The following is a 20,240-nucleotide window of genomic DNA, read 5'->3' as shown; positions in this document are numbered from 1 at the left end:
GGTTGCCTTTGGAAGCCCCATCGAAATTTAGTTTTATGAAACTAGCAGTAGGGAGCATGAAATGTAGAGGGATTGTTTTTCTTGGGCTAGAAGGTTTCCACATCTGGGGTGCTACCATTCTTTGATCTAGGTTAAGCTTGGCCAGGATCCGTTCTTCACTGGGTGTTGTCTTCCAATCCTCTTGATTCCATGTTTCTGATAGAATGGTTTCTCTAATACGACCCAGGGTTCTTCTCCATACCTGCACTTGAGTTAGCTCTTTGTTTAGAAAGATTCTGCGGTTTCTTTCTTTCCATATCATCCACATATTCAAACTAACTGCTAGACTCCAGGCTCTTTTCACCACTAGGCTGGTGAATGGACTGCGCCCCCATTGATTGATTGTTTCTCTGATGTTTTGGGGGTCTCTGTTTGTCCATCCAAAGATCCCCCGGATATCTTCCCATTGTTGCTGGGCAAATTGACAAGAATTCATAAGGTGTTCAATCGTTTCCTGGTCCTGTTTACAGAGACCACAACGAGGTGGACCCTGGATTCCACACTTTTGTAGTTGGTCCCAGGTCAAAATTCGGCCCTTACACATGAGGCAGAGGAAGTGAGTAACTTTTGGCCACCAGTTTCCTTGCCAAATTTGTTTCCATAAGGGTTTCAGGTCGTCTTGGTCATGCTCCATGGTGAGATTATAGGCTTATTTGATCGTGAATGTTCCTTTCGTTGAATGACCCCATCTCAGTGTATCTGGACCTGTTCTAATACCTGTTTTCCTTGTCTTTGTTTCTTTTATATACATCCCTCTTTGTTCCTCATCTATTGTTCTATCCCATTCTTCTGGGTTTTTCCATGTTCTCTAGTACTCCTCAATGTGTTCTTCTTTCCAGAAGTCTCTTACATAATTTAAACCCGCCTCTTTAGCCTCCTGGAAGGTTTTTTCTAGACCCTGTATACCATTCAGTTTCTCCCTCTGCTGCCAGGCTTCTTCCTAGAATTTAGCTGATCTTCCATCCCTAATTTCCCAGAAGGCGTGCTTGGATATTGTGTCTCTATTCTGACTGGCCAGGTTCCAAATTGTGGAGCCCCTTGGAATTTCCTTGTGTCTTAAGATTTCTTCTGTTTTAACTGGCATGTTGTATTTCTTTGTCCAAATTCTTTTCCATAGGTCTCCTCCTCCCGCCATCCATCTCCACCATAGCTTTGCCCCCAGTATTTGGTTCAAAGTGTAGGGATCCCTTAATCCTAATCCCCCTTCGTCTTTACTCTTGGTCAGACCTTGCCAGGATATCAATGCCCATTTCCTTTGTTGCTTCGGTCCACCCCATAGGAATTTTTTGAAAATCTCCACCATTTTGGCACATGCTCCTTTAGGGACTGTTGTTGCCAAGAGTTGGTAAATCGGGATGGCTTGTAAGACCGCCTTGACCAAGACTACTCTTCCTGCTAGATTAAGGGTTCTGAAGGACCAGTTTGCCTGTCTGCTGGTAATTTTCTCAATGGTTTGTTGCCAATTCGCCATCTTTAGAGGGTTCAGAGCTAGCGGGGTGCCAAGATATTTGGTGGGGAGGTCACCAGATCTAAATCCCAGGATTCTTGTTAGATAAGTTTTAACATTTCTGTTAGTGTTGAAGAAGTATGTGCAAGATTTCTCCTTGTTGATTTGAGTGCCTGATGCTTCCATGAAGAGGTCCAGGAAGATTTTCATTCTTTTTACTTCCCTGAGAGAAACTGCGCAGAACAACATGATGTCGTCAACAAATTGCTGATGTGTGATCGGTAGATCATTCCCCCAAATCCGGAGCCCCTTGATTTTCCTTTCCTACAATTCTTTTTTAATATATCTCCCCAACCCTTCCACCGCAATGATGAAAAGGAATGGAGATAGAGGGCCCCCTACCTTAATCCTCTAGAGGCATTGAATGTGGTGGTTGGCATACCATTTAGGAGAATCGAAAAATTCAGTGTGGAGATCATATCCGAGACCCAAGCAATCCATCTGTTGTAGAAGCCAAAGGCAGCCAGCACTGATTTAAGGTATTCCCAATTCAGATAATCATAAGCCTTAGAGAGGTCCAGTTTGATCATCATCCCTACTTCTTTTTTGGATTTCAGAGAGTGCACCACTTCTTGTGACACTATCAAACCATCAAGAATTTTTCGACCTTCCACAAATCCTGTTTGTTCAGGGGAAATGGTACTGGAAAGTATTTGCTTAAGTCTTTTGGCCAATAGGGTTGCAATAATTTTGTAGATCACATTACAAAGGGAAATAGGTCTAAAACCTTGGGGATCTTCAAACTTAGTAGTTTTTGGAATAAGAGACAGAAGAGTAGAGTTAAAGCCTGGATATACCTTCTAGTTTCTTCGGGATTCTTCAACCACGTCCAAAATGTCTTGCCCCAAGAATTTCCAGCCCGCTTGGTAGAATTCCACTATGAAATCATCTGTTCCAGGAGCTTTGTTCTTCTTCATCCCTTTCATGATCTCTTCAACTTCCTCCATGGTAGCTACCCTCATCAGAGCTAGGTTTTGATCTCTGGTAATCATACTTGGAATCTCATTGCATATTCTCCCAATAGCTTCTCGTCGATCCTCTTGGGGTTCTGTGAGGAGGTCTTTAAAGTGGCTGACTAGTGTTTGTTCGATTTCCTCATGCTGAGTTAGGCACGTTCCTTCTACGTTCTTTATAGAGAAGATTCTATTTCTCTGTCTCTGTTGAATCATGGCCTGATGAAAGAACTTTGTATTCCTCTCTCCCTCTTTTAACCAATTCACTCTTGATTTTTTTTCCAAAGAATCTCTTCCTGTTTCCTTCTTTCTTCAATTTGGCTTATCAGAGCCCCTTCCTCTCTAGCTAGTTCCTTGCTTCTACCTGCTGTTATGATTTCTTGTTGAATTCTCCTCATTCTCTGGGCTAATTGCTGCTGGTCCTTAAAGATGTTCCCAAATTCCTCTTTGTTCCATTTTTTTATTTTCTCTTTTATTTCCTTTAATTTCAATTGGAATGTATGCATTTTGCTCCTCCCCCTCTGCTGGCTTTGTCGCCACCATTCCTCTACTTTTGTCATGAACTTCTGGTCTCTAAGCCAGAAGGCCTCAAACCTGAAAGGGCGCTTTTTAGGACTAGCTTTGAGGTCAATTTCGAGTTTGATCGGCCAGTGGTCAGAACCCATTCCCGGGAGGATCATGGCTTCAATGAAAATATCTTGGTTTATTATCTGTTCTAATATTAAGAATCTATCTAACCGCGAGGAAATTTGGTGGATACCTCCTCTTCTATTGTTCCATGTGTGAGTCCCATTTATTGTTGGGATATCCACCAATCTTTATTCAGTGATCATATCCCCGAAAGCTTCCATATCCAAGTCTAACCTTCTGAGACCTCCTCTTTTTTCACTTAGTGATGTGGTCATGTTGAAGTCTCCTCCTACTATCCATGGATTTTCCGGGAAAAGACTCCTAGTTTTTTCCAAGTTCTGAAGGAAACTCCTACGTTCTCCATGTATAGGTGGCCCATACACTCCTGTGAGGAGGACCCATTCCTGTGATCCAATGTTCCTGAATTTCCCGGAAAGAATTCGAGGTAAGCTTACCCAGTCTTCAAATTGAACCTCCTCTGGGTTCCAGAGTATTGCCAAGCCCCTAGCACTTCCTATGGCATCCTGGCCTATTATCTTGTAATGCGGTTTAAATTTACCCATAATGTCTTTCAGTTTCTATTCGCTGATATTTGTTTCCTGGATAATCATTATATTAGGCTTATCTCTTTTAAGTCTCTCCTTCAGGTATCTCTATTTCCCCTTACTGTTCAATCCTCTAATATTCCAAGTTGTAATTATCATTTCAACAATTTGAGGGGTTGTTGGAATACCTCTAACATAGGTATGACTCTTCCCAAATTCACCAACATTTCACCTACCATTTGAATGGATTCGCTCATGGATCTTCTCCCCCGTTTTCTCCCCCGTTTTGTCCCCCTTGTGATCCTAGGTGTTCTGGTTGACTAACTATGATTGCCCCTTATTTCTCTTTGTATCGTTGGAACATGTCTTTGTATAATTGCTTCTAATCTTCTGGGATGAACCTCTCATCCAAATGCCTCCATTCTTGTAGTAGCCTCTTCATGACTTATTCTTCTTCACTTCCTTTGTCCTTCTGGGCATCTATCTCCATTTGGATATGCTCTTATTGGGTTTCTGTCCTTCCCCCTTCCTTTTCTAGCTCTATATTGACTTGTGCCTTATTGTTCCCTTTATCTGTCTTTATGGGTTCTGTTGTTTCTTCACCGCTGCCTTCGCCATCCTCTTCCATCTCCTCTTCTTGTAAAGCCGTGAACTTATTTTGATTTTTCTGAGTTGATTCCTTGGAAGGTGGTTTCAGATTTGTCAGTCCTTTTTGAGGTTTTTTCCAGCGATGCACTTCTGTAAAACCATCATCTCCCTCCTTGCCCGTTTCTTCCTCCTTCCTCTATTCTTCCTCCTTCCTATTGTCCAGTGATGCTCCGACTGCATTCAAGGGGCAGGATCTGAAGAGGTGTCCATATTCATGGCATCTTCTGTAGCGAAATGGAATGTGCTCGTAATCCACTAGTTGCTGCCATACCTCATCATGGTATTCCACCTCGATATAATCAGGAAGCGGTTTCGTGATATTCATGTAAACACAGATTCTTGCATAGGATGTATATCTGCCCTTCCTGGTGGTGTCTGCTACTTTGACAAAGTTCCCAATTGAGTTCCCAATACCTTCCAGGATTTCTGGATCCCAAAACTCTATTGGAGTCTGAACAACCTGACCCATATTGGTGCCGCTAACATTTTCTCCTTCTCTGGGTTGTAGCATTCTTCCCAGTGTCTCATAAAGAGGCTTGCGTTGTTGAAGAAATAGGGTCTATCAACAAAGACCCTCTTCTTATCTTCCAGGTTAGAGAAAATGACCGTGAAGAAGCCCTTAGCTCCTAGTTTCAGGTCAATGTGTCCTTTAGGTTTCCATCTTTGTTGTATCCATTTTTCCAGTTCTTTCTCTGACGGCCACAATCCTACAAACTTGCAAATCAGAGCATGGTCTTTCATATATCCTCTGTATTCTTCTAGTTTGTTGTTTGGGACTACAAACCTGGGTTTTTTCGTTGCTCTAGGCAGACATTTGTTTCCCAGCCCAGCTTGCCATCGAGCTCCCATGACCGGCACGTCCTTGCTTCGTTTCCCTGTGAGTTCGTTCGATCCATTCCTGCTTGCCTCTCCTGCCGTTTCGTTTTTGTAGGAGGGGATCTCCCCCCCCCCCTGGTTCTGTCATTTCTTTGTCAGCCCAGCCCGCGGCCTATTCGCCTGCCCCAATGTCTCGTGACTCTTCCTTGTCCTGATCTGGTGCAGGTGGCCGTAGACTTTACCTACGCCTTACCCATGTCTCAAGTCTGCCTGAGGCAGGCCCTGCGGTAAACCCTAACCCTAACAGCTAAACCTCATCGCTACCCTCCATCCGCTCTCGCCTCCAATTTTTCCTTCAATCAAGCTGTTACCATTCACTCCTGTGGTCGATAATTAATCAAATTAACTATTTATATTATTTTAATTATAAATATAATTTTAATCATAGAAACTAATTATAAATATACTTTTAATTTTATTTATAAATATTTTGTTTTTTTTTAACAAGAATGGTTGAATTTTATTTAGAGAAAAAGGTTGGGTCGGAGCCTAACACCACTATTACATAATGCATTAGTAAATTGATTTCAGGCTTCTCAATCTCAACAGAGCCCGATTGGATCCATTGGCCATTCGAGGGAAAAACCAACTTAAACACTAGAATCTGGCACGATTACAAAGAGTTCCTTGGTCAATGTATAGAAGCCTTAAAAAAGGATACAACATATTTTCCAGTTCCGATTCTCTCTGATAGGATAAGGTGAGACCTGCTTGTGCCCTTAAACAGATCCTGCAACACTTTGTATCCTTTGTTTATGTAAAATTTTCTGAGGAGCTTCATTATCACATTGCTTGTATGTTGAATGCGTGAGAATAGGTTGCATTGAGAGTGACTAGCTCGATTTGAGGTTCTGTCTTTGATGTTGGAGCAGAGAAGAGTCTAAGCAGTGTGATCATCAGCGATCAGGAGTGGGACGATTGAATGATGCCTGCGCCAGATTTTGGGCAATCATGGTAACTGCAGCTTTGCATATGAAGGGCATAACAAGGAATCATTGCCACCAATGACTGTTCTTGCGCAGGTCGGAATTCTATGTTAAGGAATAGGATTTCATTCTGATGCTTCATTGTTCTTTGACAGGGCACCTTGGACTAAGAGACATCCCATGTTTGCCCTTGTGTCGGCTTCCTTGTTTAGGCTTCAGAGGATGTGGTAGAATGAAGTGGTAGTGAAGTTCTGCAACACTTTCCTTAATCTCTCAAGAGTCTTTTTGAGCGCTGAGTTATTGAGATGTTCACCTATGTTTAGGATTTTTATCAGGATTTTTGAATCCCCAAAGACTTGAAGGTTTATTCCTCTATTCCCCTGGGAAAGCTGGAAAGCTTTAAGCAGTCCTAGAATCTCTACCTGGTTATTGGTGCTCTTTCCTAAGCCCTAGCTAAAGCTGTCTCTTTTGTGCTCATCCGAGGGGTAGATTACACCCCCTGCTCTTGATATCCCCGGGTTTCCTTTGGAGGCTCCATCGAAGAATATTGTAACTTTGCCCTGATTTTTCCACCACTTTTGGAAATCCAATTCAGAGGTCCAAAGCCTCCACTCTAGATTGGGGCAGGGCAAAGAAGGATTCTTTTTATTGTTGGCACACCTCAAGGACTCATCGAGCCAACTGATCTCTTCAGGGAGGAGCGTATTGTCTGGCTTATGAGGTCGATTCTCGTAAGTTTCCAACATCAGTGCTTTTGCTTTGGTAGCCACTACATTGGGAGTTTGTAATTTGTTATTGAAGATGGATTCATTCCTAACTAACCACACTTCCTAGTAGATGTATTTTGGAATTGCATACCAGATTTTGGCCCACATTGATTTGCTCTTCAGTGCGTGAGGAGAGTGCTCTTTCCAGGAGGTGAATAGACTAACCACTGAGAGTTGCACTGGTATTTGAGCATTGAACCCGAGCATTGCTTAAGACCATACTTCTTGAGTAAAGGGACAGTCAATGAATATATGTTCAATTATTTCCTGAGCCGAACATTAGAGAGGGCATCTATGGGGTCCTATAATTCTACATTTCACTAAGTTATCTCCAGTGAGGACCCTTCTGTGCATGAGAATCTAGAAAAAGAAGTTAATCTTTGGGAGGCCAAAGGGGCCCCATACATGCTGCCAAAGTGAAGGGGAGTGGATCTGTGAATGATGTTCTTGGAGAGCTGCAAAGCCCTGAGATGTTGAGTAAGCTCCAGTGTTTCCCCAACCCCACTTGTCCCTTGAATGAAGGTGCAGAGGAGCCAGACCTGAGATTGCAGCTAGAAAGAGGTGAAGTTGAGGAAGCAGCTTGTCAGGGAGGCAATGGAAATTCCAGACGCTCCAATTCCCACCAAAATCCCAAGAGGAAATATCAGCCAACTTGTGGATTCCATTCTAAATAAGCTAGACACGCAAATCTGCAATTTCAAGGGCAGATCTTAGGGGTTGAATGCCCATTATCTTGTCTTCCAACAGCCCAATTCTTTTTTCTGTTTCCAGGGATTCTGTAGAGATGGTATTTAAAGAACTCCCAGCCTTGGCTACATAGCTTCCATAAAGTGGTTCCTTTGCAGGAAGCTCCTTCATCCATATTATTTATAGAGAGCCCATGTAGATACTTTTTAATTAGAAATTGACTTACCAGATGTCATTGATTTGAGAAGATTTTCCAGAGAATCTTTCCTCCCAAATCTAGATTGGCCAACCCGTGGTCTCTTACCTAAAGTCCACCTTCTGATAGAGGCCTTTTCACAATGTCCCAGCTTACTAGATGATTTTTTTTTATTCCCCTTTCCTCCTTGCCACAGGAAATTTCGAATCGGCTTAGATAGTTGTTTGGTGATCATTTTTTGAGATAAAAGAAACGAAGCCTGATAGACTGGAAGGGAGGAGAGAATAGATTTTACAATGATAAGCTTCCTGGCTAAGGTAAGCCACTAGTCACGCGACGCAGTCATTTTTGCCTTGATTTTGCTAATAATTTCCATCCAATGAGGGGCCTTGTTGGTTCCCAATGTTAAAGGCAGACCTAGGTACTTGATTTTGTCCCAAGAGGTGTAGCCTGTGAAGCCCAGGGCTTGAGCAATCCGAAGAATAGTTTGTTGATCTACCGACCAGCCATACACAACGCTTTTCCTCTTATTGACCAGAGCTCCAGAAACTCTGCAGAAGCTTTGGATAACATCGTTGAAAGCCCTTGCTATTTTAATGGAGGCACCTCCCATAAGGAGAGAGTCATCGACGAACAAGGTGTGGTTGATTGGTATTGTTCCTTTTATCGCCCTGATGCCTGGGAGTGTCCCATTTAACTTCTCTGCTATCAGATTTTGGCTTAGGGAATCTGCCATCAAAATGTATAGGAAGGGGGATAGTGGGCAGCCTTGCCTTATGCCCCTTGAGTCTTTGAAGTAATTAGTCGGCTTGCCATTTACTAAAGGAGCTATCCAAGGCTCTCCTATACATGCTTTAAACAATTTTATAAAATTAGAGTTGAAACCAAAAGCAGAAAGAACTTGGAGGAGAAAAGAATGCCTTACTTGGTCAAAGGCATTTTCCATGTCCATCTTAATGAGCATTCCTTGCTCTTGGCGTTGTTGGCTTGAATGAATGATTTCCTGCACCAGAATCACATTGTCCAGGATATGCTTGCCTTTAACAAACCCACCTTGGTTGGGAGAGATGAGTTTTTCCAGCAGTGGCTTTATTCTATTTGCAAGTAACTTAGTGAGAATTTTGTAGTGCGCAATACATCGCGATATTGGCCTAAAGTGGTCAAACACCACCAGGTTCGCTTCTTTTGGGATTAGCGCTAGGAAAGTTGAGTTTGTGCTTCCTCCCACTTTGGCTTTTTGGAGGAAGCCTTTGATCATTCGAAATAGATTAGCCTTGATGATGTCCCAGCAGATTCTATAGAAATTAATGGAGAATGCATCGGGTCCTAGAGCTTTGTCTAGTTCCATCTTCTAGATGACATTGCTGATTTTGTCTTGAGTAAAGGGCTTCAGGAGTCTTGAGTTATCCTCCTCGTTAACCAGTCTTGGAACGTGAGTGAGGAAGTCTTGTGATTCCTCATCATCATCTGCACCTTCTTCCTTGTATAGCTGTTGGAAATGAGAGGTTGCAACGTATTTTAACAGAGTTGTGCCTTTGAGGACAGCCCCATCCGATGAGGTGATTTCAGCAATGTGGTTTCTAAAAAGTCGAGTTCGAATTTGTTTGTGGAAGAAGGCTAAATTTTTGTCTCCAGATGCAAGCCAGAGATTATGTGATTTGAGCCTCAAGGATTCTTCCTCCTTTGTGAATGAGCGAAGAGTGTTGGTTTGGAGTTCTTGCTCATTCTGGATTTCTAAGCAGGCAATGTCTTGCAGCTCCATGTCCATTTGCAAATCGAGTAGTTTCTTGATGTTTTTCTTTCTATGCGTAGTGGGGGAGTCTGAGGGATTTTTTATCCATTCTTTCAAGGCTATTTTGGTGGCCTTTAGCTTTTGTTCCCACACATAGCTGGGTGATCCAAGAATAGGGGTGGACCATGCCTTCTTGACTGTGTCCATAAACCCTTCCTTGTCTGACCAGAGAGGGCTTAACCCTTCCTTCAAACAACAAAAGAATGGGTTTATGATCTAAAGTCAACTTTGGCAGAACTTTGATGGAGATGATCTTCTCTTCAGAGACGAAGGTGCTTTGAAGTAGAAATCTGTCCAATCCGGCTTATATGTGCTCCGCCCCAGCTTTGTTGTTTGACCAAGTATATAGCCCTATTTTTGGCTTAAAGTCTAATAAATCCCATTGTTGAATCAGGTCTTCCACGAAGGGGAGGAAGTGGTCCCTGCTGCTGATTTCCTCCTCTTTTTTCCTTTGGGTCAAAGATGAGATTGAAGTCTCCTGCTAGAATTATATTCTTGGGGGAATAAGCGTCAAGGAAATCAGACAGGGTTTGCCAGCAATCTTTCTTTTCTGCATAGAGGGCAGGGACGTAAAAATTAAAGAGTGCGAAGGTAATCTTACTAGCAAGGTGTCAGAGTTCAGTGTAAATCCAATGTTTCATTTGGAAGGAGCTCTCAAGATGAAATGTCTCCCTCCAAGAGGGTGGCAAGCCCATCGCATGTACCCCTTGCACTTACTGCTTTGCCCGCTTTTGTTTTCCATTTTACTTTGTTGAGATCAAGAAAGACATTTGCCTCTATTTTAGTCTCTTGGAGCATGAGGATATCAGGAAATTCTGATTTCAGAAGGTTCTTCACTGCTTCAACTTTTAATGGATTCCCCGGACCTCTATAGTTCCAAGAGACTAATCACATTATTTACTAGCAGAGGGGGGGTGGGGGGGGTGGGGGGTGCAGTCCCTCCCTTGGGAGGCTTGGTTCTAATATTTTTGTCGATGGACATCTCAATCATGGGCTAGTTGCCTTGCATTTTTTGTCTCTTCGCCTGCTCTTCTCTTGCCTCTGTGTGAGATTTCCTCCCAACTCTTTTCAAAGGCCTCTCGGTCGTCTCATCTTCCAAGGATCCAAAGATCTCTGTAGTCTTCTTCCTTGTCATATCTGCATAGGATGGGGGGCTAGGGACACCTCTTGGGGTTCCAATTTGGAGAGGGTCTGTTTCCTTCTGTATTTTATCTTCTTCCATAGTAATGGCATGTTGTTCGTCCTCTTCATCTGCTGGATCTGGGAGTTTTTCTGGTGTACTAAGTATTTCAAAGGTATTGGTGGAAATTTCTGCTCTTAGAGGGACTTTGATCCCCTCCCCTTGTGCTATGGGTGGGGCATCGCTTCCCATGGACACTCCTTTCCCTTTGGTTCTAATATTCTGCTTAGTTGATGATGATTTCTGGACCTGTATCCATTGTTCTCCTTTCAAGTTCTCAGCCCCCTCCTCTGATTTCTTTTTACAATGCCTGGAAAAGTGCCCATAGCCATGGCAGTGTCAGCATTTAAATGGGAGTTTCTCGTAATCTAACACTTGAATGTGAGACTAATTAGCCACCGTGAGCTTTATAGCTTCAAGGAGGCCTTCCTCCAGATCAACTTCTACACAAATTCTCGTGTAGGAGTACTGATCCCTCCTTTCTGCTCGATCGATGTATTTTCCGAGTTTATTGCCTATGGTTTCTAAGGATTTGAGATTCCAGTAGTGTAGTGGTAAATGAGGCAAGCGCACCCAGACGAGGACAGCCGAGGGCATATCCTGAGTCAGATCGAAGTCTGAAGTCCATTGATTCAGGTACAAACCCTCAAGGCCCATGAAATACGGGACATTTCTGAATATGAGATTCTTGTCCTCCATCGATTCAAACACGAAGACAAAGAATCATTTGTTGATGAAATGGATTTGTATTCCTTCCTTAACAAGAGGTCGTCAGTTCCTTTCCACCCAGGCATTTACAACTTTAGGCGAGGGCCATAGCCCGGTGAACTGCCCAATAAGTCCTCTTTCTGCTAGGTTCAGAGCTGATTTGCAAGGTTCTTTAGTCAGCAGAGCTACTGTGGGGATGGTTTCAATTCTTTTGACAAACTTCTGTTGGTTTTCATTTGTTGGCCGTTTATTGCATGCAGCTACCAATTTCCGGAACGCGGATAGTTCAGGTGGAAGGGGAGGGTCATGGAAAACAAAAAATTTATTACGATGCAATTGTAATAAAAAAGAGTTAAAAAAATAAAAATAAAAAATTTAACTCTTTTTTTTCTTACGATGAAATCATAATTACCGAAGTGATACGAGTCAATATGGCAAACTTCGTCAAGCAAGAGACTTTGGAATAGTTCGTAAGTTGGAAATCGGAATAGATCCTCGATGGTAACTTCACATTAAAGATGTCTGTAGCGAGAATTCCTCAACCAGGAGGCCACGCAGTAGCATAGACAAGATGTAGGAACTGTGTTCCGTATCGACAAGATTTCTAATTAGATCATAGTAGGTAGTCCCAGACAACAGGAATCCTTGCTGATCTAAGTGTCTTTCATGCATGGAAATGGTATAGATACTACACCTACCTCTATCAGCGGGTATGTTGTGGGTATGTTGGCTTGAAAGGGGAATTCTCTGCTCATAAACTTTGAATGGGTGGAGAAGAAGTTAGAGGAATTATGATGATGTGTGCTATCTACTACTTTATGTTTAGAACTAGCCCTTATTTCTTAAAATACCCTCACACTACTCACCGAATATATAAGGTTATATGGTTTATAACATATACGCTGAAATAGATAGATACACTCGGTCACCCTCAACCAACCGCCAGTCAGCTATGCTCCAACGAGTCAATGCAGAGCTTCTGTTTCACCCAAGCCAAGTGATAAAGAGGATGTCGACATGGTCCGGGATAGTTTCAGAAATCGCGAGTGGGATGGGGGAATAGGTAGCAACACCAGTAATGTGCAACACCCCAAGCCTAAGAAGGTCTTTGGTAAGCTCGAGTGCTTACCTACACTTGCATGCCTACACTTGAAAGGTTGGTTCACGGAAGACTAGCGGTAAGGTCAATATTTGAAGGGTTAAGGTATGGAGGAGCTATACCTATAATTATCTATATAGCTCTGGGCATCCCATAACCATAAAATCTTTCAGTGTGTCTCATGTTCGGGCTCCCCCGACCCTTTTTCTAAGGGGTGCAACAGCACCAAAAGAACATCCCTTCCTTAGCTCATTTCGGGTAGGCAGTGTTTATGTTATGCAAGGGGTAAATTATCCTGGTTGTCTTAATGATTTGGGGGTGTCATCCCGGATAAAAAAGGAGGGAAAGAAGACTTTGGAGCTCACTATAGTTTTGTTGATTGAAAAATTCAAGGAGGTTGGTCTTGGGGCAAATGTTTTGGAAATGAGAACATATGTGAATAAGGCTCATAAAATCCAAGAGAAAGTTCTTTTCATCTTTGACTCTCCTAGTATCATAGAGGAGGCATATTCGTTCATCCCAAGGTACCTTGGGAATAGACCAACCTATGGTTTCACTCCATAGTTCATGATAATTAGTTCTAATCCTCACAATATTCATTCTCTTCTTAGCAGCATCTTTACATTTTCTTCTACAACATTTCTTTTTCCCCAAGAAAAATCATAATTTTCGTCAAGTGTAGTGAAAATTACATTTTTACATATGCACTTGAACATGCCAAAAAATTGTAAGTAAAAATGGGGCTTATAATCCCATATCATGTATCGTCATTTAATATGTCCAAAGATAAATATGTATCATAAAAAATACATACAAATATTCAAGCTATTCACGAGATAAATACTAAGAACCATGAGGCAATACCAAAAAACTGAAAGTTTTCAAGAAAATTGGTCATCCAACTACTCGCCTTTAGAGAAAGTTCTATGATAGTATTGTAGTGAAATTTCCACTAACTGCTCCTAAATCTTCCAAGTCCCCATAGCCTATTCTACACCAACCTTGGAAAGACATTTGTAAAAGTGTTCCTTTCCATGTAGATGTGACAACATGTAAATTGATCAAAAGACAATTTTAACCTCAAAAATTCAACAAAAATCAAAAGCATTGTGTGAGTGTGATACCTGTTAGTCTCATTGAGCTATTTAATAACAACCAAAGAGTCTAAAAAACAAGAAGCATTTTGCATCCCTTTTTAAAAGAAAACAATGATAATAACTTTAGACTAAGAAGCTCTGCATAATTATTTGATCCCCTTCTCAACCCACTTGGAAGCCTAAATTAGTGATTTTCATATAGGTATAAAATTGTTCCACTACCAAACACACCCATATCAAAGGACGCTCCATCAAAATAGCTCCACTGGATAGAACGATCCACTTCTTCAACAACAATGTTCTAGGGTTTGTCTAATACAACATCATCGAGAATTAAGTCATATATGGCAATGATTTGGCCAACCACTCTATCAGATAAGAGAGACTAGGATTGAAAATGGCATAATTTCTAGTTAGTCAAATGCCCCAACCAAAAATAGGAGGGAGGTTTCCATATTTTTTTGGGACTGCATTTTCCCACAATGATTGTGAGGCATCTTTACACAAAGGACCCCACCATCTAAGATTTAAAGATAAATGCATGCTTATTATGTTCCATACTATAGAGGAATAAGTACATTCAAATAATAAATAAAAATTTATCTCCTTTCTATTTTTACATAGAGCACACCAACTTGGCCCATGAAACATTTTTTCTATAAATTAACCCCTTGTGGGGGCCTTACTTTCAAGAATAATCCATAGGAATAACTTATCTTTGGTAGGGCATCACAACTTCCAAATTTTCCTTCACCACCACTCCACATTCTTCATCTCTCTATGAAAAATGATGTGCAGGTAACCCATCTTTGGAGAGTAATCCCCAGATGGAGCATGAACCCACCATAAATAATCTACATTCTTATTGATTCTAACATGTGAGATATTGAGATTATTTGTATAATCCCACCAATGGGTTGTAAAAGTGTTAGGCAAAGTTAATTGTGTAACACTAGCCTATCCTTGACCCCATAAAGATGTGCTTTATGGATCCGCCACCTTGCTCAAGATATACTTTCCATTGTCATTCAAAAATTCCACCAAGGCCAGAGGCAACAAGTAGTTTGCATTGCATCGAACCCATGGATCCACTCCAATTCTAACTCTTTCACCCAATTTAATCCTCCGAGCTAGACCACTCTTAATCACATCGAAAGATTCCATACCACTCAGACATTCGACTTGGATTTATTTGGGAATATGACCCATTTTTTAGTAGATAAGGGATATATATATTTCTTATTTGCCACTTCGGCCCATAGGCAAGCTTACATAATCTATTAGTCTCCATCCTACCTTTGCTACTAAAGTTTTAGATATGTAGAATAATTTTTTAACCCTTCAGCCTCCCCATTTCTTGGGTAAAGTGATATTGTCCCACCTTACCCAAGGAAAATTTCACCCATCCTTTGAACCCTTCCATAAAAATCTAAAGCGGGATTGACGAATTAAATTGAGAATCCATTTTGGGATCAATGAAATAGACATCCAAAATAAAAGAATGGCTTCCAAAATTGATTTTATACGCATAAGCCTTCTCGTACTCTGGAAAGCCATTGGAAGCTCCAAACTTGAGTGGCCTATCACACAAATAATATTCAATGGAAATGAAAAATAAATAATATTCACTACCGAGAATATTGGATCTCTCACTCAATGCATTAAATAGCTCTTACTTGATTCATTCGCCACAAATATAACCCTTTGCCCAACAATCCTTATGAATGAGGAGATGAGGCCTCACTATGTTGAGCTTTGTTTTTTGTTGATGAGTCTGAGGATGCTTTTGTTTCTCCAATCTATGCTCTCTTCCATTTATGCGAATTCCATGATTCCATGATTCTCTAACTTTTCAGGCCAAGATTCCATGATTGTTCCCATAATGGCCTTCCATTTTTCCAATGGAGAGAGATTAATTTTCCCGCCTATCAATCATCTTATTCTAGTGGATACCCATGAGGGTAATGGAATTTAGGTATTGTCCCCATCTTCCCTTGGTCTAACTAGAGTCAGGAATCTAGTGGGCTACCTCCTCAAGGATTTCAGAATATGAAAAATCTTCTTGGTCATCGGCTGTGACGGTCTTGAGATGGTGAATCTCATCACAAATATCAAGAGGGGTAGTTGAATGCAAGATGGCCACAACCTCTTGATCCTAGGAGTGGGCTCATGTTCTACTTTGCGAGCCACAACCACTTCACCCTTGATGATTGCACATGTGTTTGTGAGGCATGATGCACAAGAAAGGGAAACACTAATTACAAAGATCAAGACTCAAAACTAGAGGAGGAATTACAGATATAATGAATATTAAGAGGAATACTGAAATGATGGATGGCGGAGGCATGGTCAGAGAATACTAGCATAGGATGTCCGAACAGAGAGTCAAGGCAGTAGATAAAATTCCTTAAGTAGGGAGGGCTCCCAATAGTTTCTAAAACACCACGAACTAGAATGCTAGTTACCAAAAACTACTATATAACAAAATAGACTGAAATCATTAAGTTCAAGGAAAAAACATGTGAACAAAGCTTAGAGATTCAGGAAGTACCCTAAAGAAAGCCATCCATGTTGTCCAAACTTGTGAATGTTGTAGGGTTGAAGATAGGGTAACGACCACTATAATAGAAAACAATAGCTTTGGAAGAAACCATAGTATTCAGTGAGAAATATAATCAGAATAGCCAACATTAACATTTAGTTTTCCATCCCACTTTCTCTAGTAGGACCAAGCCATCCAAATACAATCAACTTGTCTGGGCACGGACAATCCCTAACCATCACAACTATATCGTCTATCACAAACAGACATGTTTCAGGAAAAAGCAGGTCAATTCCCTAGAATTACAAGAAATTTGTTATGCATAGGCCTCTCAACGTTTGAAGACCCCAGAAGAAATCACACCCATGACAAGGAAGGACCTTAACACAACATAAAATTCACAAAGGGTAAGCTTTGTAGTTGGAACCGAAATAGAGTTTATGATTTTCAATGTCCATAAATTATGAAAGGAATAATTGCATATTTGGTACATGGGGAGGGTTGGCCATACCAACCCCCCTCTTAAATGATTTGTAAGGTGGTGGGTTGGTAGGCTCACCCCCTAATCTCTCGCATGCTCTCGTTGGTCACCTAATTAGGGGGATCTTTTCATCATTATTATAAAGTTGAAACTCTCTAACTTAATATGAAACTTACCCATTCATAGAATCACTTATCCTAACCTCCGTTGGTTGAAAAATCCCACTCAACATCTTACCAATTCATAAAATCACTTATCTAATCCTCATAGGTCCAAAGTCCACAGTGCCATCACACTTTGGTCATATGTACCAAATTTTTGTTGTGGGTTATGCACAGATTTGAGAATAAATGCTCTTTGAAGATATATCAAATTTTAGGCATTTTTTATACCTTAATTATAAAATATTATGGAAATACCTTTAAGATGAAAGTGAATTTTTAAAATATATAATAACATTTTTCTATAATTAATTATTGAAAAATATGATATATTATTATATTTTTAATATAATTTATATTTGTATGTTTTATAAATATAATAATTGGAGTGGGTTTATTGATTAGGAACACTTTTCTTCTTAATAAAAAAAATTATAAATTCTATTCTCTTTATAAGTATGTATATCTCTGTAAATTATAATAATTAAATAATATATAATATATATAAAATTAAATAATAATCAATTTTGATTAATATTAAATTATATATATATATATATATATATATATATATAGATATATATAGATAAACATTAAATCTAATTATATTTACAAAATTAAATTTATTTGCATATCTTAAATATTCAATGCATTTATTGAGTTAATCGTAGGTAGTTTCAATATGTCACAAGAAAAACTAGATTTATTGACTATCTATGAAGGGAAAGAGTAACCAAAATAAAACTAGTTGTTGTAAATTAATAGTCTTATCAACTATTGAACTACAAGTAAAAGTGCTACTATAATACAAAATAATGAATCAGGAATCCAAGGAAGCCATTGGAGTTGGATCTTGGGTGTTAGACCCTAAAGTAGCTAGAGGTTTAACATTGCACTTGAGATGGCTCACCAGGTGGGAAATCCTATCATTTAGGCTCTCTACACAAGAACATTGGTAACATTGGGCATTCATGATATCATTCAAAGCAGAGATAATGGTGTTCCTCTCCTCATGGTTCTCCTTCGGGACCTTGTCCATGAGGGTTTTCATCTTCCAATGAAGAGTAATGGAGTTTAGGTATTGTTTGCATATTCTCGTGGTGTGACCAAAGTCAGGAACCCAAGTCGACTACCTCCTCAAAGATTTTAGAATCTGAAAAATCTTGTTGGTCATTGGTTGTGAGGGTCTTGAGATGGTGAAGGGGTATTTCAATGGAATATGGTCGCAACCTGTTGAGCTAGGGAATAGGCTCGTGTTTTACTTTTGGGGCCACATCCACCTCCCCGTCGACAATTGCATGTGTTTCTAAGGCATGATGCACAGGAAAGGGTAACAACAATTATAGAGATCAAGAGTCAAAACTAGCGGAGAAATTACAGAAATAGGGAACATTAGGAGGAAGACTAAAATGAAGGTTTGGGGGGGCTAGTTAGATAATACCAGCACAGGACAACAAGACAAAGAAGCAAGGTAGCAGATAAAATTCCTCAGGTAGGGTAAGGCTTCTAACAATTACTGAAATTCATAGAATCACTTACCCTAACCTCCATAGGCTGTTGTGGGAAATGAAGAGATTTAACAATAAATGCTCTTTGAAAATATATAATATTCTAGATTTTTTTTTTTTGTATTTTAAGTATAAAATATTATGGCAATAGCTTTCGCAAGAAAGTGGTTTTTAAAATATCTAATAACATTTTTTCCTGTAGTTAAAATCAAATATTAAAAAATATAATATATTATTATATTTTAATATAAATTTATATTTTATAAATATAATATTTGAATGGGTTTAATAATTACAATGCATTAAATAGCTCTTAGTTTATTCAGTGGCCACACATCTAACCCTCTGCCAGACGATCCTTACGAACGAGGAGATGACACCTCGCTACGTTGAGATTTGCTTCTTCTTGATCACTCTTGGGATGCTTTTGTTTCTCCAGTCTGCGCTCTCCTCTAACAGCGGCCATGGCTGCCCGAAAGCCAGGCCCTTCTACCAACCCGACGAAGTCTCCTCCACTGTCGGAGTTGAACACAAAAGAGAGTCGAAGGTGAGAGGGAGTGCGTGGAGGTTGGAAGTGGTGCACAGGGACACTCTGCTGCCCGCCAACGCTCACCCATCGTACGAGCGACGGTGGGAGGAGACGCGGAAGTGGGATGCCGCAAGAATTCGGGGACTGGAGCAACAGATAGAGAGGAGATTGAACAAGTCGGCCGGAAGCTACACAAAGGTGGCGAAAGATTTAGGGGTCGGTGTTGTGTCGGGACTAGTGGTGGGGAGCGGCGAGTACTTCACGTGCATAGGCGTGGGAACACTGGCGACGGAGCAATACATGGTGATCAGCATGGGCAACGACGTGACATGGATTCAGTGCATGCCGTGTAGCAAGTGTTACCGGCAGATGGATCCCATTTTCAACCCCTACTCCTCCGCTTCCTTCTCCACTTTAAGCTGCAACTCCGCTGCGTGCAGTCAGCTTGACGTCCACGGCTACTCTGGTGGCGGTAGCTGTGCCTACAGAGTCGACTACGGCGAGGGATCCTACACCATTGGAGTCATGGCCACTGAGACACTGACATTCGACGACTTATATGTCCATAACGTGGCCATCGGCTGCGGCCGCTACAACACCGGCCTCTTCGTAGGGGCAGCGGGGCTTCTGGGCCTCGGGGCCGGGCCGCTGTCTCTCCCCTCGCAGCTCGGGACAAGGTGGATGGCGTATTTTCGTACTGTCTCGTTGACCGGTATTCCAAGTCATCCGGCACGCTCGAATTTGGGGCGCAATCCATTCCCCAAGATTCCTTCTTCACACAGATGGAAACAAACTCCCTTCTTCCTACCTTCTATTATCTCTCGCTCACCGCCATCAGCGTCGGCTGCACTTACCTCGACTCCATCCCGGACAACGTCTTCTCCATCGACGACATATTGGGTCATGGGGGTGTCATCCTCTACTTCGGCACTACCCTCACCTACCTCCAGACGCCTGCCTTCATCACAATTCCATATATGGTCTACTCCATAAGAATGTTTATCATAAGCACTAGAAAGTGTGCCATAGAACTTTTTCACAACTACAGGGCGCAAATTTAATGCTCTGTCTCTGTCAAGGCCCCCAGCAGTACGCAATACAAGTTCTAGATGCCTTTTTTCAAACCCAAACCACCATGATTTACCAAGAAACCCATCTTTGAATGGGTTTGGCCTCCCTTGACAGATTTGAGCAACTGTGGATTTGAGTTGTATCAACTCTAGCCCATGTCCCAATTGGGCCATCTCTTTACACCACTCAACCACCTCGGCCTCCTCCTCCTCAGTCATAACTGTAAGAGGCCATCTACCTTTTGTATGAGTCAGTCCATTTATCCAATAATGTATTGATGAGGGAGGAATACCATGTT

General features: G+C 41.2%; 1 pseudogene; it reads left to right on the top strand.

The window, feature by feature from the left end:
- Positions 1-18,715: 18,715 nt before the first annotated feature.
- Positions 18,716-19,932, top strand: LOC149207942 (protein ASPARTIC PROTEASE IN GUARD CELL 2-like; annotated as a pseudogene).
- Positions 19,933-20,240: the final 308 nt, after the last annotated feature.

Source organism: Pinus tabuliformis, chromosome 1_2, assembly GCF_031772625.1.
Source record: "Pinus tabuliformis cultivar Carrire ecotype Pingquan chromosome 1_2, CPIR1, whole genome shotgun sequence".
NCBI lineage: Eukaryota > Viridiplantae > Streptophyta > Pinopsida > Pinales > Pinaceae > Pinus > Pinus tabuliformis.
The sequence above is the reverse complement of the archived record's forward strand: the minus strand, read 5'-3'. Positions and strand labels throughout refer to the sequence as shown.